This window comes from Anomalospiza imberbis, chromosome 1 (genome assembly GCF_031753505.1).
Source record: "Anomalospiza imberbis isolate Cuckoo-Finch-1a 21T00152 chromosome 1, ASM3175350v1, whole genome shotgun sequence".
NCBI lineage: Eukaryota > Metazoa > Chordata > Aves > Passeriformes > Viduidae > Anomalospiza > Anomalospiza imberbis.
The window spans coordinates 119,887,614-119,912,191 of NC_089681.1; the positions used below are offsets into that span (position 1 = coordinate 119,887,614).

Consider the following 24,578-nt stretch of genomic DNA (forward strand, 5'->3'; position numbering starts at 1 on the left):
AGGGTGGCTCTACAGTTAAGTTAAAAGCATTTTTTTAACTAAAAGTCTAACTGCATTGTGGGCGGTGTGCTTCTACTGCTGAATAATTTCTGAACGTCAGAGCCCGCAGCACTTCAAAAAAGGTGATCAACACCCCAAAGAACATGGATCTGACTCTAACAAGCAAGATTATTTTTTATAATTCATTGTGAATGAACCCAAAATTTCCAGAAAATACTAAACATGCAAATGAAATTTATTATGGTGGTAGTAGATTAATGCACTATTTATTATTTTCATTCAAGCAACTGTAATTATCTAAAGAGAAATGGAGATTCATAAACAAGTTATTAGTTTAGCTGTTAAATAAAACCTTAAGAACTCTATTCTCTTTGAAATTTCCTTTAAGTTTACATTCCTATCAAGGAAAGTATTCTAATGAGGAAATGAAAGTGTATGTATGCCAAATCTGAAGTTCTAATTGAGTTTGTTGACAATAGCATAAGCAGAGTACAAGCAAGGATTTTGAAACAAAGACCATGAGTCAGCCAGCTGATGAATGGCAGCTTATATGCCATGGAATATAGAATCATATAGAATATTTCTTCCTAACTTCCATTAATAAGAGAGTGTGTGAGTGCGTGCATATGAGTAATGTCAGCTTGAGACTGAGACTCTGGAATCTGTATCTGCAGCTGAACAAGTCTGGATGGTGCTGGGGTCCTGATTCAACTCTCACTAATATATTTTTATCAACAGTTTTAGTACACAGAGGGATTGTTTAATTCAAGCTGCACCTATGGAGATAGCAAGAAGCTGGTGAGGAGATTCCAGCTGCCTGTGCTGCAGCACCTAAAGAGCAGTTTCTCCAGACAGATACTCATGTTCCCAAACCTGCACTCACCTGCACTGTACCCCAAGGTCAGAGGCTGCTTTTGACAGTATTTACTTTAACTGTTTGTTCAGGATTTTTTTTTTTTTTTTACATTTGCCAAATAAAATAAGCACATTAGCAAGTGACCTGATGATCAGCTAGTAGGGCATGATGCCAGTGGAGTAAGGTACACAACTGAAAGTGCTACTCAAAAGGGCACAGCCAGCCATGCTTCTCTCATCACCCAGAAGAAAGAAATCTGAAAACCACAATACATTATCTCTGAATTCTGGCATTGATACTTCTCATGTACACACTACTAGGATAAAAATAAATTACTGGAAATACCAAACCATTTACTAATATAAACACTATTAACCAGTTGACTTACAGCTCAGTCAAAGAAGAATCACAGTTTGCTTTAAATTCCAAGTCTTATGTAAAATATGAGCTGCTTCTGGCTTCAGAGTAAATATGTGCTTTTGTTATCAAGCACCTGACATTTGCAGGATAAATCCTGAGTGAATTTTAAAATAGAGAATAAAAGTGAAAATCCTTTTCATTTCATGAAAGGTAAACTGACTAGTTCCTGGGAAGAATACAATCTTCTGCTCCTGAAAAGAAGCACCTGGGTATTGTCAGGGCAACTTAATTGTCTGTTTCTAGCTGATAGCAAGAAATGAACACTACAGAGCTCTGTTTGTGTCACCAATGTAGATCACAAACCTTTCCCATAGAATTGGTTGTTGCTGAGATAACTCAGAAACAGATTTTACTATAGGAGGAAATAAAATTAATGAAAACTTCCATGTCTACACAACAAGATAACTGTGAGGGAATGAAAAATAGCGATTTCACAATTAATTTGATAATAAAATCAAAACTGCAATATTTACTTCAATCTTTTTGTATTCCTTTTCTCAGAGATAGAAATGTTTATTGTTAAACAGCTAGAATGAGAACTTCAGAGTTTTAAAGACTGTTCTGAGTATCTCATAAATTTTACCTCATGATCACTGTGGTTCAAAACCATTGCCCATTCTTGGCACAATAGAAGGAATGAGTGTCTGAAATTGCATTTCTGTGGTCTGGAGGAATAATGACCTTCAGAGAAAAATGTTACTAGTTTCCTCACTATATGACTCCACCACAGTCATTCCAACAGAGAATGTGCCCACTTTGGCTGAGAAAAAAATAATTTATTTCTGTAGAGAAATTCCTACCATACACAAGACACCATATATTTAGGACATAGGGGTGCCCCACTTTGCATTAATAAAACTAGTGTTATAAATGGTATTTTTTGTACTGTGTAAGTTCCACATCCAACCAGAAGAATAATAACTACAATGAAACAGAATCAGATTATGTTTTGCTGCCATTTATCAGTAAAATTCACAATGTATTAATGCAAGACTTGTGCATTGCAAAAACTTAAGCCCTAGTGACCTGAGGTTAATATTCATGTATTTAGATTGCTGTCAATTCCCAGGATTTAAGAAAAGCCTGGGATTTAACAGAGTGGTTAGAGTAATCGTAAGAGGCTGCTGTTAAAAACGTTGGCTTGAGCTTGAGCCGTCAATCACATTTAAAAGCAATGTACATATAAAAACAAGGTTATCAAGTGACCATGAAATGTCTTTTGTCATCAGTGTGTGAGAGCTTCAAGAGCTACAGACTCTCAAAGTGGTAAAACTCACAGAGGCTGGGTCAGAGAAAGGGCTTGGAAAGCCCTGCAGCTTCCCCAGTGTGGACTGAAGAGAAATGTCTGTATTCCTGTCTGCTTCTGTGGCAAACATTGTTCAGTTTTTTTCTGCTGGAATAGTTCTTTAGGAGTGCCTATTTTAACAGAAGGGAGCCGCAGGAGGAAAAACCTTAATGCAGCCGTGCAGCTTCATGGGGAAGTAGGGAACTTACAACTCATGCAGCATCAGATAAGAAAGCTTCTTACGGGGGAATGTTTCTGTTCCAATTGTCTCACATATCAATATATTTAATAATGTTGAAAAAACCCAAAGAAATATTAGCGTTCTGGTTTTGGCTGGGATAGAGTTAATTTTCTCCTTAGTAGCTGGTATAATGTCTGGAATTTATTATGAAAATAATGTGTTGATGACACACTGATGGTTTCAGTTGCTGCTAAGTGATGTTTATACTAAGTCAAGGACTTTTCAGCTTCTCATACTCTGTCATTCAGAGGTGACAAGAGGTTGGAAGGGGACACAGCTGGGACATCCAACCCAAACTGGCCAAAGGAATATTCCCATACCATACGACAACATGCTCAGCATACAAACTCTGGGAGAAAGCTGGCCAGGGACCTCTGCTCAGGAACTAGCTGGGCATCAGTCTGTGGGTGGTGAGCAATAGCACTGTGCATCCCTTGTTTTGTATAGCCTAATTATTCTGATATTGTTGTTATTGTTGCTATCATCATCATCATTATCATCATTATCATCAGCATTATTATTATAATTACTATTGTGATCACCATGATCATTATCATTATTATTATTCTCTTTCACTCTGTCCCATTAAACTGTCTTTATCTCAACCCAAGGGTTTCCTCACATTTACTCTTTTGAGTCTTTACCCCATCCCACTGGGAAGGGGGAGTGAGTGGTTGTGCGTTGTTTAGTTGCCAGCTTGGGTTAAACCACGACAGCTAGAAAAAGTATGTGGAAGGAAAAAAAGTGATTTCTTTTCCAGAAGTACAGTACTACAAGCCTCGGTATTAAACTGCTCCCTCTGACTTGGAATGGGAGGGGTGGAAGCCTGACAATCTGGGGTAACGGCAGGGACCATCATTCCTCCATTGCACTGTTCCTCCATCATCTGGATAAAATAGAAGATGCCCCAAGGTATTTCAGTGGGCCTGGGGTAATCAGTGAGGTGGGAGGGAGATCAGGAGACCAGCTCTTGTCTGTAGCACTGTCCTCAGCCAACCCCAGGGATTTCCAAATGGAAATCAGAGCTACGGCTAATGCTGCTTGACACAGAATTAATTCTCCCAGGACCTCCTCTTTGCTTCTGCAGAGCTGCCACAGAAAAAAAAAACTGAGCTGGACTGTGTGCTCCCCACAGGGTTGCACTGCAAGGAAGACTAGGAAGACAGAGGAGAAGAGTGAAAGGAGAATCCCTTAAAAGATCCATCCTGCAGCCCCACAGGATACAGGCTGAGGGAGAGTTCATAGCTTAAAATTATATAAATGTCATATATCTCCCATATCTTGCCCACAGGAATAACAATGGTCTGCAGCAAAAAGCAGCATGAGTTCTGTATTGTCTCTCATGCTGGTATATTTGGATTGAAACTAGAAAATAAACTTAGTGTTTCATCACTTTTTCAGACTTCAAATATGTATGTAGCACTGCTTTCTGTCTCTCTTACAATTGCAAGCTGAAGCAAGTATTTTATCTGTTATAACCAGTATAGCATGGCTTAAGAACATTACAATGATTTTCTCCTCAGTCATTTTATCATCTCACTTTTTAGGTATGAGCCAGTATTTTGTAGATTGGCTAATTTAACATGTACAAATCTGTCCAGTGGAAAATGGTAACAGGAATTTTTACATCTTGAATAATGTGAAATCACTCCAAACACTCATGCACCAAGACATGAGAGAAACAGTTGTGGTGTGGAGCCCCTGGGATTTCCTCAGATCACCTGCACAGTGTCACAGAACCCCAGGTGTCCCCAGGGGTGACAGGGTGACAACACACAGGGCATCCCAACCTCACTTCCTGGGCATGAGGGCCTCCACCCAGGCAAGGACAGCTGGTCCATGTGTCTGTCATCAAATAGAGTGCAAGAGGGCAGGCATTTCTCGAGGTTGGATATGGACTATAGCATTTCAGCCTGCAAAAAGGAGCCCTTCTCAGAACCTGGCTTAGCCAAGAGGTGTCGAGGAACCAGGGGCAGCTGACCCCTGAGCTGGGTGTTTTGTGCCCTTTGCAGTGAGACAGATGATTTCTGCCCTGTGAACCGGCTGAGAGCTGTTTACCAAGAGCTCAGCACAGCACTGCACCTCCAGCTAACTGGAGCGTGTCAGCCCCGGATCAGCCCGGAGCTGCCTCAGCACTTACAAGGGCTTAACCTTCGCCCATGGAGCCCTGGTTCCAACTTGTTAAAATGTGCAATCAGTAATGCAACAGCACAGATTCTTCTGCTGACGTGGAATTAAGAACTTCTGAGGGATTTTGAGCAAATCATGGGTTAAACATTGCCCTGGGAACACTCCTGGAGCTCCCGTCATACTTTGCCTTTTTTCCCCTTCTGAAAAAGAGGTTTTTGCAAGCCATGCAAATGAGTGAATTCAGCATATAATTCCAGAGTGGCATGCAGCTCCTCTCTTGCCACATACACAGACACTGTTTTTAGTGCACATCATCACATAGTGATTAATGGCAACATGGCATTTACTCCAGGGAATGCAGCCAGCTTAAACACGAAAACCCACATAGACTCAGATGGACAGACAGGCATATAAATTCTATTTATTTTGCCAGCCAAGCAAGAAAACTATAAAAATAAGAATACAAAAATCTGCTCTCATGTTTGCTTTACTCAGGGATAAAGTGATTTAACAGAATTACCAACCATGATTTTTTCTGAATAGCGTTACACACACTGGCCTGTCACCACTCCTGTAGCTAAGCTGCACTCGGCACAGTACCAGATGCACGAGAGAATAGAGAGAGGGACTTTCCACTGTCTCTTGATTCCTTTCTTTTGGTGTTCCCAGGGGATACCATCAAGATACCAGCCCTGGGAACAGCCTCAGCTGTGGTCACAGCTAAGGGGCTGCTGAGCAGCAAGAAGTCACAGGCCTGGAGTAACATTTACACCGTGCTGCCTCCTCCTCACCCAGCTGCTCTGTGGTGAGAGCTGTCACCCAGGATTCTGCTGGGATGGAAAGGTTCCTCAGGAGATCATCTAAATTGCTTTATGGCCCTTTCTATTACTCTGGAGTTACAGAAGTAGACTGCAACTATATATATATTGTAAGACTGAAGTTCTGCACTGATATTTGTATTCTATCTATATTTCATCTTTTGTAGCCATCAGATACTATCAGTGACAAATTGGCTCTCCAGATACTAAAGGTTTAGTGCAACTGGTACAAATAAATGAAAAGGACAAAGGTTTGGGCCATAAATACGAAACACAGGGTACAATTGAATTAGGTTATTTTTACATTTCAGATTAAAATTGCCCTTTCTCCTTAATTTTCTGATTGTAACTTAAATCTTTTAAGGTCAGTGGTTCCCTGGTAGTTTTGTGTTATCTGATATTCTCTTTCCTGATTTTCTCATTTGTGCTCCTCAATAGGACTTCCTCCTACCTTTTTGTCTTTAATACAGGATTTTTTTTTCTAATTTTGTTTTAAAAAAAAGCAAATAAATCTCTTTTTAAAAAAGGTTCTCCTCTTACAGAAAGATTTCTTTCTTTCAGAAGCATTCCTCCTATCATGGCATTATAATTCAGTTTGCTAGCCATCTACAAAAAGAAGCATTTGTGAATAGGGTTGAAAGGACATGAGGATAGAAATCAGAAGACTAATGCCATTCAAATGTGCTTCTCTATGTAACGTTTTTGTGATCACTTTCCCCCACTCTGTTTGACTAGATGGGAATCTCAGAGGCTAAAAATTATAGATAGAGCATACAAATATTATTAACTATCTAAATCTTAGTTAAAGTCCTTTTGAAGGAATATAAAATCCTCCATTTATTTAGTTTACATGACTCTACATGAGCAATTCAGAGGCAACAACATATAGAACTGACTCATTTCATACTGGGAGGGAGAGAGAGAGGGAAGAGCCTTTGTTTTCATCACCAGATATATATTTTTAATAGCTGTCCATTCAAGGCTGAATTTTAAAATATCAGATATCCAAGGGAGTCAAAAGCAAACATAAAACCTCTCACATGATTCAGGCACGCCCTTGCCATATTCCATGCAAGTATTTGTCTATCTTGGACATATTTTCTGGTTTGATGGGCTTTAAATCAAGCCCATGTAGAGAAATAAGACTAACCAAATTATCACACTGTGCTACATGTCTTTACACAAACATTTTCACAATTTTTACTAAACAACCCCAGATAATAGAAAACAACAATGAACCCTTTTATAATATAAACTTCATACTCTGTGCAAATTGCAATATTGTCAGGAAGCCAAATTTCTCGTTAATATATTACAAACTTCTCGGCTATTTGCATGCAGCAAGGATATTAGAATGATTGTATTTTAAAAATAGACTCACATAACATTTTTTAATGTAATCAACCATGGATGAGGCCCATCTGTCATATCTAGTCTGTATGACTAATTGTTAGTGGTCTGTAATTGAAATTTAAATTTATTAAATGAACAGAGATGCCATTATAAATGTACTAATTTAATATGTGGAAGGGGGATGGCAGGATATGAAGCTGGGCAGTAGCTTCTGAGCACTGCTTATGTTTATACATATTCAAATGAATGTGATCCTTTCTACAACTGGGCCAGTCCTTCTGCAAGGCACATGAGGGCTGGCAGATGCCTAAATCATCAGAAACATTCTCCTCCTCCTTTTTCCATACTTCAAAGGGCTTGTGAATGGAAGATGAGCTTAGGCTTGTTGGATGTTTGTATTTTATAGGAGACCCTGGAAAAAAAAAAGAGTTCTTTGTTATCATTGTAAAATATGGTAATGTCCAAGAGATGACCTGTGGTTACACACACGCCATAGCAGTGGCCAAGGCCAGCAGAGTGTCATGAATACACATGCAGACAGCAGACAGATCTGTTTTACAGACCATGGAAGAAATCTTAGCCAGATTGATGGCAGAACTCCCATCAACTTCAGAAGAGTCAGGATTTCTCTTCTTGGAAGTGAAGTGCATTTCTGTGATGTGCTAAGCATCCTCAGCTGCCATCAGGTAAAGTCGTGGAGAAAGGAGGTCACTCAGCCCCTGCAAAATTGAGTTTTTCATCCCTAGAAAGCAAGGCAACATTTTCATGCTCAGTAAGAAAGTATTTTCAGAATGACTACACTGCTAATTTTTCTTCACTGGAATAAATAACGACTGAACATACACAGATGTCATCACCAGATGTGATTTCTTGGTTGGAGTCACTGTAGAAAAACCACCAGTGAGCTCTGTGTTGCTTTTTGTTGTTTTTTTACATTGTCACTTATTTTAGAAACCCCATATTTGCTCCGTTAATCTGTTTTATTATGGTTGTGTTCTATCTTTCTGTTGGAAAAATAAGGCTAAGCGCCAGATTTAATCCCAAGGATAGAAGATCAAGCCTGCTGTGAGAGCCTGTAGTTCATTAATGGCTGCAGCACTGACATGTTGGGTATGTACATGGGCAAGAAATGGGGCATATTTTTTAGCACTAGTAGCTTCATCCTGCAGCCTCCTGAGCAGCTTTAAATTGCAAGTACTATCCTGAGAACTGAGGGCACTTGGTGCCCTGCAGGGACTGCCAAGGATTTCACAGAACTGGTCCTTTCAAAAGAGTGCAGCTCTGTGTGTTTTCAGAGATGAATTTTGGGACTCCTGCCACACAGAGGTTTTTTCTCTGAGTTTTTTCCTGGTGTTTTTGAAAGAGCTACTTTTTAATATGAGAACGAAACCAAATCCACTCCAAGTAAAAAATGCTCATTTAAATAGATAACCACTTACAGCAGATGAGACAGAGACAAGTGTCAGAAAAAGGCTGGAAATGCTAAGGCTATTAACATAAGAGGTCAAATCAGACACTGCTCTTGGATTTGGCAGAGGCTCCACAAACAGCTTATGACCAGAGAGGTCTCCCTTTTGATTAGGTATGTCGCTTTTGCTTTTCAGCTCTGCCTTGACCCTTTTCACATTTGCTGTGGCAGTGCTTCTTTCCAGAGCACACTTGCAATTAGGGTAGGAAATTTTGGGGTGCTGTTTGTAATTTGCAACTGCAAGCAGTTTTCACACAGAAATAAGCAAGACCAAGGGCAATGTTTTGGAGAAGAAAGGTAGTATATGAATATGAATGCTATGGTTGCTCAGTAGAGAGGAAAGAGGAGCCACTCTGGGAAGAGAAATCAATCCTATCTTTGTCTAAAAACATTAATGCCCTGATTCTCACTATTAAACATAGAGCAGGATCCACAGCTATTCCATTACCCATAATTATAATGATCAAGCCTGTGTGGCTACAGCTTAAAAGGATATTTTTATATTCTACTAAACATTCCCACAGTTGATGGGATACATTCTTCTTTATGTGTGAGCAACATTGTCCTTGAAGCTCAGTTATGGTGCCAGGTGAAACCACGGATAAACCCTGTGTGAGTTCCCACCTAAGCACCTGACTAGAGAAGGGCAGAGTGGCACGGGCCCTTGCTGAAGAGGAAGCTCATCAAACAGCTTCATTTTTCTGCTCATACCATTCAACTCTGCAACTACTGTTTGTTTTATGATCTAGCAGGCATTTTGCCCACTTTGTGGCATGCAGCCTTCCCTCTGATGCGGAGCTCATACAAGGCACTGCTCTTTCCCAGGATTGCTGGGGTGTTTCAGGATTTCAGGATTGCTGAAAATTGTCACGTTTTTATTCTGGTGGCTGGAAGAGAAAAACTCTACCATTTTAACTAATCTTCTGTACATCCTTCTCTGAATACTTCTTGTTGGCTTCCTGACTTATACAGTTGATGATACTTTTTCTTTGTATGTCAGTGTCACAAATGTTAGCAGTCTAGGTCTGGTCTTCATTATTCTTTTGTTGCTTTTCCAAAATACTATTTTTCTTCTTGGCTCCATCACTTTTATGGTGACTTGCTCATATTTTGTATCCTACGATTTTGCTTACTTTATGCTGGCAATGCTTCTTGTGGTTTGCTGCAAATTACAAATTATCAAAACAATATAGTATTTCAGAAAATTGTGTGGGAAGAGCAGAGGGAAGAAAGGATCTTGTGTTTGTTTGTTTTGAAAAACCAGTCTCCTGCTTGCTTTTACTGTCTCACTCTTCCATCAGGCTGCCTCCCTAAACCTAAGGAGTTCTATTTTAAAAACTTTCCAAGTGACACAGGAGCAGGACTTAGGGAACTTGAGAAACTTGAGCTAATCATTTCCAACAGCAATTTGAAAATGTTACTGTCAGCCTCATAGGACTGTCCTCGTGTCAGCTCATGAGATCTCCTGCAGTGGGTGCATGCTAATGCCTTTCATTTCACTGAGCTGCATGCCACAAAAATCCATCCTCTGCTGCCTGTTCTCTCTGTGGGATTCATTCCCACTCACCAATCCCCAAGTGGAGGCCAAATTCATCTTCCAAACCTTGCAGACTAGATGACCAATCATGTAAACTGGCATTACACTGCTGATTCAAAATCATAAAAGACAAAAAACCCTAATGCTTTAAACTAAATCATCATTAAATATTGATGCAGGACTCAGGGCTGGGAAAGATCTTTTGCCTTATGCCTCAGACCATGAAATGTAGCTAAGATCTGTGGCATCAATAAGCCATGAATGAACTGTCTGGTACTCTTTTGCAGCTATTTTAAGTTCTTTTTCCCCAGCGTCCCAGCCTGGTTTGCTCTGCCCAAGCCACCTGCTGGGAGGTTGTGCGCTCTGCAGCTTGCAGGCTTTGCGGGCACACTCAGTGCTCCCTGTCAAGAGGACATCAGCATCTTCAGATCTAGTAAATAAAAATGAGGTCAAGCCTATAACATTTTCCACTGAGTAAAAATACATAAATGTTGCCACTGTGATTAAACTCTCTTTTTTCTCTGCTCCTCTGAGGGATTTATTGCTTACACACAAGCTTATCAGAATCGTAATTCATTCAGTTTTGCACCTATGTCTCCTAGTTCTTATCCAATTACTTCAGCTCTCTGGTTTTGTAAACTTTTATTTCTCAGGCTGTGCCCCTTCCCATCAGGAAATGTCTTCTGGGGTCAGATCTGAAAGCAATGCACTATGATTTAGCCTCACGCCTTCCATTAATGTCAGTGGGAATCAGGCTGCTAAACCTTGAATACTGTCTTTAAAACGTAACTCACAGTATTTGAGCTCTTGTGCATTTATAACCATTTATTCTCGTGTCAGATACATGTGCTGGCAGACTGGCCAATGGAAATGCTTTTTTTTTCCTCCTTTTTTTAAATTGATCTAGCAGTGGAGATGAATGAAAGCCTGGGGGGGAGTGCAAATAAAAGGGTCAGACAAAGAAGGTTAATGCTTTCTGCACAATCTCATCACAGGACTTAGGACTGCTACAGCACCCCTACGGAGGAGCTTACGTGGCTTGGTCAGCAGCGTACACAGGACAGCAGCAGCACTGATCTAATTAAATGAACAAAATTACCACAGCTTTCAGGATCAACAACTCGCCTGGTAGCTCCTGTTTAAAACTGATTTACGTGTTACCGGTACAGACAGCTCCATGTAAGATAAAGCAAAGCTGCTAACAAAACTCACCACTCCTTCCTTATGTCTCTCCCCCTCTTCTACACAGAGTTTGCATGTGAAAATTTACGCAAAGCATTGAGTCGCTCTTAGTAATGTTTCTGTTATGATCAGCCTGCCTAGACATCCCGTCCCTCTGCCAGAGAAAACTGAATGAGGGGAAAATACTGAGTCAGAGAAATGTGTGAAAAGATTTACATGGTATTTGCTAGCATCCCAATAATCAGCTCTGTAATTGTGCATTTATTAAAATCCCACATGTTTATTTGAGCTGCTGGAGTTGTTCCACTTAATTAACAGAAGAGAGGAAGACAAAACCCTGTCTTAAATTCACACATCCAGACCCAAATCCTGCAAATTCCTGTTCAACTGCTTAATTTTCTACACCTGAACAGCCCTTCAGGGGTCAGAGCTACACAGTTATGTTGTTAGAAAGGTGCTCCACTGACAGATCCACACTGAAGTACCTGCAGGGTCCTGAAAGGTGCAGCTAAGTTTCTAACCTGGGATGCACTTGGCTCCACTTATTTCTGCAGCTGTTGGAATGATGTTCAAACAGCACCTGCAGCCTCTGGTCCCAGGTGTGCTTGGATAAAGCCAGGGGAGGTCAGTGGGATCATCCAGACAAGAAAATCTGTTCAGTGAACCCCAGAATCTGTGTGGACAGGGAGGGGACCTAATGAGGAGCCCTGATCAGCTCCTTAGAAGTGTGGCAGAGCACCAGATGGTTGTGGTCCATGTGGATAGCAGTATTGTAAGAAAGGAAAGGTGAGGAGAAGGAAGAGTGGGAGAGAGGTGATGCAAGGTGCTAGAGGTGAAGCTGAAGCTCTGAGGTGCTGACAATCAGGATTTCTATGGAAGCTGTCTCTGAAATGCTCCTGGAACCCACATCTGCCAGGGAAAGAGAGGCAGAAAGACAGAACATTTAATGCTTAATTAAGAAATAAGGCATGTGTAGCCTAAGTGAAGGCATCAACATAACAGGCATCAGAAATACAGTGGAAAGAGAATGGTAAGTGGGATTCTGTAATACCAAATATTAAGCATATAGGGTAAGCCATGCTAGAATAAACAAAATTAACAAATTATCTTGTCAGTAGGAAACATAAAATCTGTGGGGATTGAAATTATAGACCTAGTATGGTATTACCACTATAGCAGGGGAAGAACTTTGTGTATGATACTGCCTTCTGTTACCAGGAGGTTGACACCATCTGCAGAATTCCAAGGGGGGAATTCCAAGATGCCAGAGAGGCAGGAAGGGCAGTAACACCAGACTTCAATAATTTACATGCAGATGGTCCAGATATTGTGCAAGAATGTAATATGAAACAGTCAATAACTATTGCATGGAGAAATTGCATAAGGATATAGATCAGAAAACAGGCAATTATTGAGTTGGCTTGGAGGAGAAACTTATGTAAATGAGGAATTTTGTTTAAAAGAAACAATGCAACAACAAAGAAAATTAATTATTTCCTGAAGACATGAAGTCTGTTAAAGGATGCTGTGCTGAAAGCACAAGGCCAGTTCACATTATTCATCAAGTAGGCTTGAAAATGGGCAGTACATGGTAGCTTTGAAAATGGTGAGATAAAGGAGGTTATTAGAAGAATAACTGCAAATCCTTCAAACAGCTGAAGTTGGATCCAAATGAATAAATTAGAAAGTAACAGACACTCTGGAAGATTACATGTACAATGACAATTTGACAGCCAAAAAGGGGTTTGATGAGTTTCTAGCAAAAGGAATCACAACTAGTAATAAATCTCTTTTTCCTGAACATCAGAATCAGGAAGCTTGCCAGAAAATCAGTGGAGCCCATTGATCACCAGAGTTTGAAGGAAGCACTCAGAGAAATACAGCTATTAGAGAAACTAAATGAATGCTTTAGATTATCACATCAGAAACCATTTTGGAAAGGGGTGACTCTGTTAGCAAGTTCGTTTGAAATAGCTGTGCCCAGGAACCAAGTCTGGGAACACTGAAACAAAATGGAGAGCAACAGGTTGCCAAGACCCAGGTGATATCACCCAGGAGTTTCAATGGACCTCAAGGATGAAATAACTAAATGACTGAGTAGCAGACTATAACTCTATGCTTAAAACTCCCTTGATATCCAAGGAATTGTTATCAAATATCAAATGCCTGACCAACTTTTTTTAGCAAAGGTTCCAGGGGAGATGGGGGAGATGTGAGAAAGAGCAGACTTGAAAGTCTGAAATCTTTGCAGTAGGCAAATTAATAGAAAATGTAATGAAAAACAAAATTCATTGACACTTCAATAAATCTGATTTGCTTGGAAAGAGTCAGCATGACCTTTTCCATTTTTACAGATTGGAGTTGTTTGACAAGATCAATGTACATACTTATCAAGAGCAATTCAGTTGATACAGTCTACTTAGACATCTAAATGTTTTCAGCAAACTTGTTTCTTGATTCCCCACAACAGGCTTTTGAGGGAGTCTAAAGACTTCCCTATCAAGAGAAAGAAATCATTGCATAATAAAAAGATATTTATAAAATAATAAGCAGAGGAGGGGACCAGAGTAATTCTGCAGTGCTGTGTAGTGCAACAATTGCTGTCAGGGTGTTCATAAGCAACCTGGAAAAAGCAATGAACAGAGGGGAAAGTTTGTTGACAGCAGCACAATATTTATATTGTTAAGGACAAGGGCTGACTTTAAGAGTAAGGCTTTAGTAGTACTTTAATGAGACTTAGTGACAAGACAATAGAATGGTAAATGTGATGCAGAATAGATAGATATAAAGGGATATGTAGGGGAGAAAAAGCAATCCTAGTTTCACAGTCAAAATGGCATGCTGTGAGATGGCCACCCTGAGTCAGGAGCAAGATCTTGGGACCTATTTTGCAGATCTATGAATATGCCAGCTCAGCACTCAGTAGGGGTCAAGAAAACCAACCTTAAATAAAGCATTAGGGCACAGTAGGATAGGAATAATGAATAAAAGAAGAAAGAATATTGTGCTAGTGTGCAAACTCATGACTCACCTGTGTTATGATTAGTCTGTGAGGTTTGGATCTTTTCATCTCAAAAATGGTATAGCAAAACCAAAGAAGGTTCAGTGTAAAGTAAAAAGCACAAGCAGCTTCAATATCTGATTAGATACAGAAAGCTTCAGTATAGGCAATGACTTTACCAGGACAGAATGTTTCCGTCTGGAAGAGAGAGAATTCAGTGAAAAAGTACACAGTATGAAGAGTATGGTGAGGATGCCCAGGAACAGTCACTGCCTGCCTTCTCCAATAAAAGGGATGTGAGGGCTTGGGGGGGAGAGTGGTGTTAATACAGAGCTAAAAGGAGCCTACGAATTGGAGTAGACATTGGAGACACACAGATGGGAAAGCCTTTGGAAGCTAGTGAATACAAAAAACACATCTATCGCAAGAAGATCCTGACAGAAAACAGCTTAAAATTGTGAAAGTACAATTTGGGGTATCTGGAGGAAATGCCATGTATGTCCATTCTGCTCTTATTCTTCACTAGGCATCTTACAGAAAGATGATCCTGAGCTAGCTCAGTTTTTGGCTTGAGTGGGTGTGATCATTTGTGTGTTTTTCTGCAGAAACACACACACAATCGGGGTGTTCATTCCCATCCTAGGCTGGGTGCTCCTGTGTGAGCACCCACACCAGCAGGACCATAACACCATGCACACATGCTCACACAACTGCACCTCCATCCCTGTCTGTCTCTCCCACTGCCATGCAGAAAGGGTGGCTCTGGGTACAAAGCCAGAGAGAGAGATGGGGCTCTGTTGGGCAAGCCCAGTAAAAGGAAGGGAGAAGCTGCTCTGTAGAGTTGCTGAAATGTCAAAGCCTGCCTGGAGAACACTGCCTATGCTCTTCCCCAGCCTCTCCTTATCCCAGCCCCCTGCCTGATGCTGTGATCTGCAGGCAACTTCCTCGAGGTGGGTGATGGCTTGGGATCCCTCTCTCCTGCCAGCAGCTAACATGCCTAGGAATGCAGGGTGGTCCTTCTCACACAGGGATTCAATGAGTCCACCCAGGGGCTGCTGAACCTGGAGGATAAACATGTGATAGAACCCAGGAATAACATACTGTTGTCAAGCCTAAAGAAACCTTTCCTTACAGCAAGCTGAACTGGCCTTGCCCAGAGGCTGCTGGCAAGCATTAAGCCTTGAAAACCAGCCCACTGGTCACAGCCCAATCCACAGGGTGCTCATCCCATCAGAAGATTTAAAACAACAACAACAGATAATTTTTGCATACAGCCTTATGCCCCTTCAAGGGACCCAGACCAGCTACTCAAACTCCAGAGTCAGAAATTTTCTTTAGATATCTTGTTTTAAGGCCAGCTAGGCCAATCCCAGCCTTAGCATTTTGAACCCACACCTTCCATTTTTCTTTGTGCTTATAGAGAGTGCAGTTTGAATACTTGAAGTTCTTTATTGGCACTATCTTATATCTCACTGTAACACTGTCTAACTGTAACCCCTGAGGACATCAGAGCTCCACACCCTACAAAGGGTTTATTTAGAACTTAAATTGAGCCAAACCTTTCTCTCTCTTCTGTATTTTTTAGAGTATTATTCATATTTTAATGTAAACAGACACTGAAATGGGAATTTCCATTCTTCATGGAAGAAAAAAGTATGGTAAATCACATGGGAATGCCTGTTTGTATGAAATACTGAGCTGAATTTTCAGTCTCAAGTGGTTAAAACTAGTTAAATCATTCAGATTAGCAGCTGTGCTTGGGGTACTTATCTAATTGACCTAAGCTTGGCAAGCTTTTGATGCTCCCTCATCAGTGACACTGCTCTATGTTACCGAAGATGTAGCTCACAGATTTAATTAAACTGAAAAGTACTTTGGTTTTTATGTTGGGGTTTTTTTCTCCAAAAGGATGGAATCGTCCCATGAAAGAAATAAAACTGATGGCATCAAGGATTAGAATTGATCTAACATCAGTTCTTGACGTTTTATGTCTACATCCTCCTGAAGTACCTGAAAAGAGCCTATGCCCAAAACTTCTCAGAGCAAAAAAAATATTTGGCAGTGCTGTCTGTCAGGTGGATGGACTTTTCCCATCTTGCTGAGCAATACCGTTTCAGAGCCCTGCAGCTGGTTGAACTGCAGCCTCTCTGAAGAGTGGATGAGAGGGCATAAATACTCTCCAGCAGTTACAACATGGCTCTGAGCCCTGGAGAGAGAGTTTATTTCCACTAACTGTCTGCCAAAAGCCTCCCTCCTGTCAAAACACAACAGATGAATTCACAAATTCCAGATTTACGTTCCCTCACATTTGTGGGCAGGTGATCAACTGCAATCATCCTGCAAAAGGCAAAATAATAACCACTATGGCAGCCAGCTCCTGAGAGAAGTATCCTTGAACTCTCTTCTGTTGCAGCTTTCTCTTTTCATGTTAGTAATCAAGCGGGCTGGGTAAAAGGCTTTGTGGCAGCAGAACCAACTTCTGTGAACCCATAGCAGCCTCCTATCCCTTTGTGTCCAATGGATCAGAGGTGGCTGTTTACATTTCTTCTTCCTTGAAGCCTGGCAGAGGGGGCAGAAGAGTTCTTGCTCTTCAGGTTGAAGACAGTCTCCTAGACAGGGACTTCCTTAGCCAAGGAGAGAGCAATGGATGCTGCTGGAAGTGGTGGTGGTGTTGAAGGGTCTGTATTTTAACAGGTTGGGTTTTTTTAATAAAAGGTTACATTTATTTTGTGAAGAAATATAGGCTCACAGTAGAAATGTGAAATATTTCATTAAACTCTGAGAGTACAAACCCTCAAAATAGTAATTTCTTTTTATTTTTTACTTGGTTGAAATGTTAAGGTTTCTCATATAAAATAAAATTTAAAAACATACCAGATAGAATCCCTGTTCAGAATTTCAGTAAAAAATTGCTCCTTTCCTTCAAGTGACGGGGAAAACCTACAACTTTCAGCTCATGCAAATCTAACAGGTTGTATGTTGATGTGACTCTAACTTCCTGAGGTTTTTCTTTTCACAGTATGCCTCCTTTATGTCTCTTCATAAAGTGAGAAGGGAGAACTTCTCGCTAACCATTCTTACATTTGACAGCATGCTATAAACTTAGTAATGCCAAAATTTTCCTTCTCAAAGTTATGTTTTTCTTAAATCATTCTTTAGATTTAATGTTCCTTTCATTCCCCCTCCTTAGGAGTGCATTCATAGTTCTAAATTACTGGAAAGAAAATGGTTCTTTCAGAGAGAAAAGTGTGTGCATTCTTCTCTTCCCCTGAATAGCAAAAACACAGCAGTATCTCAAAGTGCCAAGTCCTGCACTTGAGTCACAACAGCCCCAAGCAGTGCCACAGGCTGGGGGCAGGGAGGCTGGGAAGCTGCCTGGAGGAAATGGATCTGGTGGTGCTGCTTGACAGCAGCTGAACAAGAGCCAGGGTGTGCCCAGGTGGCCAGGAAGGCCAATGAATCAGCAATAGTGTGGCCAGCAGGACCAGGGCAGTGATTGTCCCTCTGTACTCGGCACTGGTGAGGCCACATCTCGAGTGCTGTGTTCAGTTCTGGGCCTTTCACTGCAAGAAAACACTGAGGTGGTGGAGCTTGTCCAGAGAAGGGCAAAGGAGCTGGGAAAGGGTCTGAAGCACAGGTCTTGTGGGGAGCAGCTGGAGAAGGCTCAAGGAAGACCTTGTTGCTCTCTACCATGACCTGTAAGGAGGGTGTGGCCAGGTGGAGATCAGCCTCTTCTCCAGGTAACAAGTGACAGGATGAGAGGAAATTACCTCAGGCTGTGCCAGAGGAGGTTTAGATTGGATATCAGGAAAAAAACTTTTGTGGAAAGGTTTGTAGATTATTGGAAGAGGATATTTAGGGAAGTGATGGAGTCACCATCCCTGGAAGTGTTCAAAGAACAGGCAGATATCACACCTGAGAACATAATTTAATGATGAGCATGGTGGTTATGCTAGGCGGATGGCTGGATTTGATGATCTCAAAATTATTCTTGAACTTTAACGATTCAATGATCTTCCAAGAGTTGCTCTTGTTTTTTTCCCTCGATGAAGCTCCTTCATACTTCAGGCTTTTACCCCAATTCTGCCAAACCAAGAGAGAAACCAGGAGCGATCCAGCCTTTCATGGTTCTATTGGCTACGATATCTGCTTGGGCTTTTCTTCCTTGGTGAGGCTTCAGGTGGTTTTGGTTTTGTTTTTGTTTTTTTCCTTCTACCAGAAGGGCAACTTAGAAATATCTCCTTTCAGGCAAAAATCTTTGGCTAGTAATTTGGGTGGGTTGATTTTTGCCTGCAAAATTCCACCTGCAAGGGGGTTAATTCAGGCATGATACACACATTTTCATCAATCCTTTCTGTAAAAACTGAATGGCTTTTACAACCACACATATTGAATCATATTTTGAAAGAATTTGTGGTAGGTTTATTTTAATGTTTTTTAGTTAAAATTCTCCCACAGAACATCAGCCATGGACAAACGAGGTGCCTGATCACTGCTTATTAGAAATGCAAAAGATTAGATAATGGGGTATCTGGAGAGGAAGAAAGTAGCTTAATGCAATTATTTAATTCTTTCAATTTCTTTCACCCCCACTTCTTATTGAATAGTTCCTGAATACAGGAAATTAAATTCTTATCTGGAAATTAGCTTTCTACAACACAGATTTCCATACATCACTGGATATGTTGGCTTATTTTGCCTTTATATCAGGAAAAGATCTGTGCTGTTCTGCCTCTGGAGCAAAATAGTCCTTCTGGATGCTGTATGAAGAGTAGCCCATGACCAGAAAGAGGATTTTTTTTTCTCATCTGAAATGATCTTATCTGAAAGCCAAGGTTTTCTCAGATACTGAGCTCCATTTGTGAGTCTGATTTGAGGAATCCAGTTAGAGGTAAAGATGTTCCCTTAGCTTTCATTCAGGTATTTCATTTTAACCATGATGGCAATTAATTTGTGTTCATCATGCAGCCAACGTCCCCGTGAATTCAGAGTGCTCCAGGCAAACAAAAGATGCTGTCGAGGTCAGCGTAATTTTGCCATGTGGCAATAGTAGGCAAAGGTAAATTGCTTTCTCCTATTTCAATATAAATGCTAAGTGCTCCAAGCTCTAAAAATTCATGTGTACTCTTCTACTGAAGGGGTGCCAACCAGGATAGCAGGCATGTTGCACTTAGCCAAGAAGCAGTGCTTTAGCAGTGACCCAGGAAAGGAGCTGGTGTTACTTGTTCCCCACGGTGGGTCTGACTCGGTACTGCTCTAACTGTTCAACCCTCCTGTGAGCACTAAATTCAGCAACAAGTCTAAAAAGCACTCAATGTTTACATTTCTCATGGTGAGAAGAGCCACAACTGTCTGGAATCAGTCTCTGTTGAATATCTTTGGATCACTGATATCCTTTCCCTATCAAGTACCTAGGGAGAAATATAAAAGTTAAATATTCCATTTACTCAACTTCTAACACTGAAAGCTGCTGGCAGGGGTGGCAGCTTTGTTTGAGCTGTGGTACAGACTAGAATATTCTGACATCCCCCCATTTGAGTTAATTGATTTTTTTAAAAGTCACTGAACACATGTAATGCAGTAGGAGCCAATAAAAATACCAATTTCATCAGCAGAATTAAGCACAGAATATAATAAGAATTTAGAAGAGATTAATGAAAACAGGAACTATAAGAGATAGATACATAGATACACTATCTATGGACACATGAGTTTGCATACAGCTAAACACAATTAAGGGGAAGCTGGAAGATGCAGCTTGTATGGGTGGTCTTACATGGGATTTCCAGCCAGAGGCTATAAATGTGCCCTCATGGGCACAGCCTCAGAACACCAAACTTGCACATATTTCTAATCACACATGAAAATGCATCCAGCCATGCAAAATTCTGCTTCTCTGGTAATAAACCCATGTTAAAACTGAACATATCTGCTTTGAATAATGAACACGGGACACTGGTACTATTTCCTCACTTCCAGGATGCTCAGCTTCTGCTTCCCAAGCAGCCTTGTCCCCTGGCAGTGCTGCTGTATTTTTCATTATGATATTCTGTACATGCAGCATTACAAAAAAATTTATCATTTTGTCCCTGAGGCTTTGGCTCTTCCCACGCTTTTATTTGCTCAATCTTTTTCTAAAACTAATCTAGGCTTTCTATTCCTCTTCTTAGTTTTTTATTCCTTCCTCCATCCACTGACCCTCTTTTTAATAAGAATTGGGTTTTGTTTCTGTGACCCTTTCTACACTGTTTTACTCAAGTCTCTCTCAGTCTATTCTCACAACATGTAGAGATATTTCCCCTATTTGAATCATAGAATGGTTTGGTACAGAAGGGACCTTAAAGGTCACTTAGTTTTCAACCCCCAGCAAAGGGCAGTGACACCTTCCACAGACCAGATTGCTGCAAGCTCCATCCAACCTGACCTTGGACATTTCCAGGGATGGGGCATCCACAACTTCTCGGGGCAACCTGATCCTGTGCATCACCAGCCTCACAGCAGAGAATTTCTTCCTAACATCTAATCTCTTAATCTCCTAGTATCCACTCTCAGTTTAAAGCCATTGTCCTGTGTCCTTTCACTACAGGCCCTTGTAAAAAGTCCCTCTCCAGCTCTCTTGTAGGCCCCCTTTAGGTACTGGAAGGTGCTATAAGGTGTTCCCAGAGCCATCACTTCTCCAGGCTCAACAACCCCATTTGACAGATGAGGGGCTGAAGACTTGGGTGTTTAAATGCAGAAAAAGCTGAAGTCGATGAGGAGTTAACTGCCTCAATTCCTTCATGGTCCTGGGTTGCAGTGGTTTCCTTCACATAGTGGTTCCTATTCCACATAATATTTTGACTTGAGGAGATGATAGCCTTTATGTGCTCTGGTTTTTGGGTAGACACTGAATACTGTGTTTCATCACCTACTTATGATTTTTTGTTGTTCTTTCTGTATGTACACGGGAGGGAGTAAAAAAACTGTATTTTCAATGGGTAGCAGTTGAAAGGAAGGGAAATATTTAATATCTGAGCCACACAGACAGGAAGGTCCTGATGCTTAACGATAGGTGCCCCCTGTATAGCTTAGATCTTGCCTTTCTTAGGCATACAAAACTCTCTGTAAGTTTTGTGTGTGCAAACAAAAGAAATCTTCAAATGCAGCTGCACTGCATTAAATGGATTTTTCAGGATCCCAAGGGGCATTTCCTCAGTAACAAATCATTACCCAGTTCTAGAAAACATTTGTGGGAGTGAGACTCAGCTCCTTAAATCTTAAGCATAAATAGGGTTCTTCCCAGGAGTGGAATGCTGCTGAGGTTTTTTTCTCAGGAAGCCCTGGAGCCTGAGCAACCAAACATTAGCAAGGATGGAAGCACTGAGTGCTCTGAAGGAGAAATGGGGAGACGGAAGAAGATCTATTTTGGTGTTTTTATTCATTGAGCTCTCCTAACCTGGCCATGCGTGTTTGTGGGTGGGCCAAAATGTGATAGACCACCTTTCATTGCCAAGGCTTTAGCATTTGGTGTCTGTGATTGGTGGGAGATAAGAGCCACCTACAAACACTACAGTATTTTACACTGGAATATCTGTCCCCAAACCACTTTGTAACAAACCAAATCCCTTGCTAAAGATAGTAGAACTTCTATTAAAAGCAGTGCAATTTCACTGCGTAACAAGCCCTCACGGGATGAGTTGCTGAAGTTACTTGTTGCTTTAACAAGTGCAGTGCCAGATGGGCTGAAGGAGGCCTCAGTGGAAGACTTCACAAGGGACTCTGAGAAGCTGTTGGCATGTACAGTGAGAACAAGGTGATAGCATTTTCAGAACTAACCTTGTTTCTACCACTTAAAAGAAATCCTCCCTGTGATAAAGAGACTTTTAGGAGATCTCTGTATCAGATAATGACATTGTAATGGATTTAGACACTGTCACATGCTGGGAGTGACTGATCTCACATGATAATCAAGACACTTGGGCTGCAAAACCATCCAGGTTGTCCTGAATGACTGCATTTGTATATTCCTCTCAATTTTGTGACTATTTAGTACGAGATGATCTGCCTCAGCTTGTGTGAGAGCCACTGTCACAGCAGCAGTGGGGGCTCTGCTGTATGGCCTCTCACCCCCACAGGAGTGAGGGAGCTGCTTTCCCCCCACAGCACCCTGCAAAGGGCATGGTCTCCACGTCAGCCTGAGCCTGACTCAGCTCCTGCTAACCGGGACTGGAGAGAGGGTCACAGTGACACATCTATCCAATTACACATAAAACACAACACAGAGTTCACTGGGCAACCTTTGCACCCGTGGCCAGGAAAAAAACAGCCGGGCAAAGGCACCTTGCAGCTTAACAACCTGCTGTACCCAGAGATGAATTGGGAACCTGAGCAAGGGTGCACAGACAGGCCATGGTCTCCCACCAGGCTGTGGGTGCATCTTTCACCCTCTCTGCACCTGACTTTCTAGCCATAAAAGAGGATAGCACTTCTTCGCTACCTCCCAAGCATGTTGAGAGGATAAACACATTGGAGAGATCATAGCTGTTCAGACACTGCGGTGTTTGTGGGGAACAGTGGGAACACAGCAGCACCAGAGATAGAAACCTGTGGGCAGAGATGTCTGTGTGTGTTATCCCGTGGGTTAGTTACTCACCCCATGTGTTCAGACTCGATAGACACAAACACACAAATTGAGCACAGGCTGGCTGGTTATCTGCCCCACACTGGCTTTTATAGACACAGTTGCATAACCTAGTTAGATAAGGCAGCTTCTCAGCTTCTTTTTTTTTTTTTTTTTGAGTATAACATGAAGTGACGGAATAAAGTTCTCTTGGAATATTTTTGCTTTTCCCCTGTTGATAGATTTTCTAGTAAAAAAAAAAAGACTTGTTTATTTTTATAAAATAAATTATGTACTCCCTCTAGTGTCAGAAATTGTATATAGGCTTAAACCACGCTTGATCAAATGTTGCTATAAATGCTAAAATAAGGTGCAATTTAATTTCTACACATTTTAAGGCTAATAATTTATAGTGATGTGTAGAATTAACAACAGTCCTACCTGCTGCTGCTCTGCCTCCTCAGCACTGCAGCTATAGAAAAGAAATATATTATTAAACAGTGCAATAAAATAAGTACTTGCCTTATTTATAAATCCAGGTCTCTGAAAAAGGCCTTTTGCAATCCTCTTTAATTCCAGTTCCAAACTACTGCTTTGAAAGGGAACATCTGAAAAGCCAAACTGTAACAGAAAGGTGCCAAACGGGAGAGCTAGAGTCAGGCGAAAATCCAGGGAAGGACTCCTGAAATCCATCAGAGAAGAAAAAGGGAGTCTCCTGAGTGCCCTCATGTCTATTATGATTTCATGTTCTTTCCTAGACTATCTTTTACCACAATCTGTGGAGCACAGGAACACAAGTCTTTAGGCTGTTGGAGCGCCTGGAGCAGTTCCTTGGGGCAGTGAGTGCACCAGGTTGAACACTTCAGCTGCACAAGGTGCTCAGTGCCTCCCTACTTCTGCCTGAAGAGGGCCAAAGGCAGTCATGGTTCAGGGGCTCCATGCTCCCCCATCCACCTTTTTCAAACCATCATTGCTAGAGTTCTTCCAAAACATCTGGGGAAAGGTGTGTCTTCTGTTGCACAGAGGAGAGCACTCCTGGCTTCCAAAAGCAGCATGTTGACCAGGATATTGGATGTCCTCCATGAGTTTCTGCTCTGGTGCTGTTTTTAAATCATGGGTAGAGGTAACGCCCTCTGTTTTTCACTAATTGGAAAAAATTAATGTCCCTGGCAGCTGGCCACCTGCAGAGACTCTGGTTTTCCTGCCAAGCAAGGTCACAGAATTGCAGAGCTTGGTAGGGTGAGCGGTGGCAGGTGAAAATGGAAAACACAGGAGGCATTCCAAATCCCAGGGAGGCTCACTCCCTGTGTCTGGCCTGGGTGAGTGTTTTCATACTGAGGCAAACACACAAATTCTGAAGCCATGAGTGTTTGCAGGTGCTGACCACACACAGACAAACTCCTTTTCTTTAACCACCTAACCACTAATTATACACATCTAATTTTATCCACCCAGTTTGAAAGAACTATGATTACTCTTTGCCTAATCTTTCCTCTAAATACCCTGCCCAAGGCTGGCAGGCTGTGAGCAGTGCAGGGGAGGCAGCAGGCATGCACAGTGTGGCAATGAAGCTGCAGAGGTGAAGGGTGGGTGCTGCATCCACAGGCATTGACCGTGGCCCCAGGCAGGTCTGGAGAAGGTGCTCACCTGGGATCTGCATTTATCCAGACATCAGCAGCTTCGAAGCC

General features: G+C 41.5%; 1 long non-coding RNA gene across 1 annotated transcript; it reads right to left on the bottom strand.

The window, feature by feature from the left end:
* Positions 1 to 5,165: 5,165 nt before the first annotated feature.
* Positions 5,166 to 24,578, bottom strand: LOC137484687 (uncharacterized). Its single transcript, XR_011004964.1, has 3 exons — positions 22,924 to 24,578; positions 7,667 to 7,845; positions 5,166 to 7,515 (listed from the first exon to the last, which is right to left on the bottom strand). It is a non-coding gene; the product is annotated as an uncharacterized lncRNA (long non-coding RNA).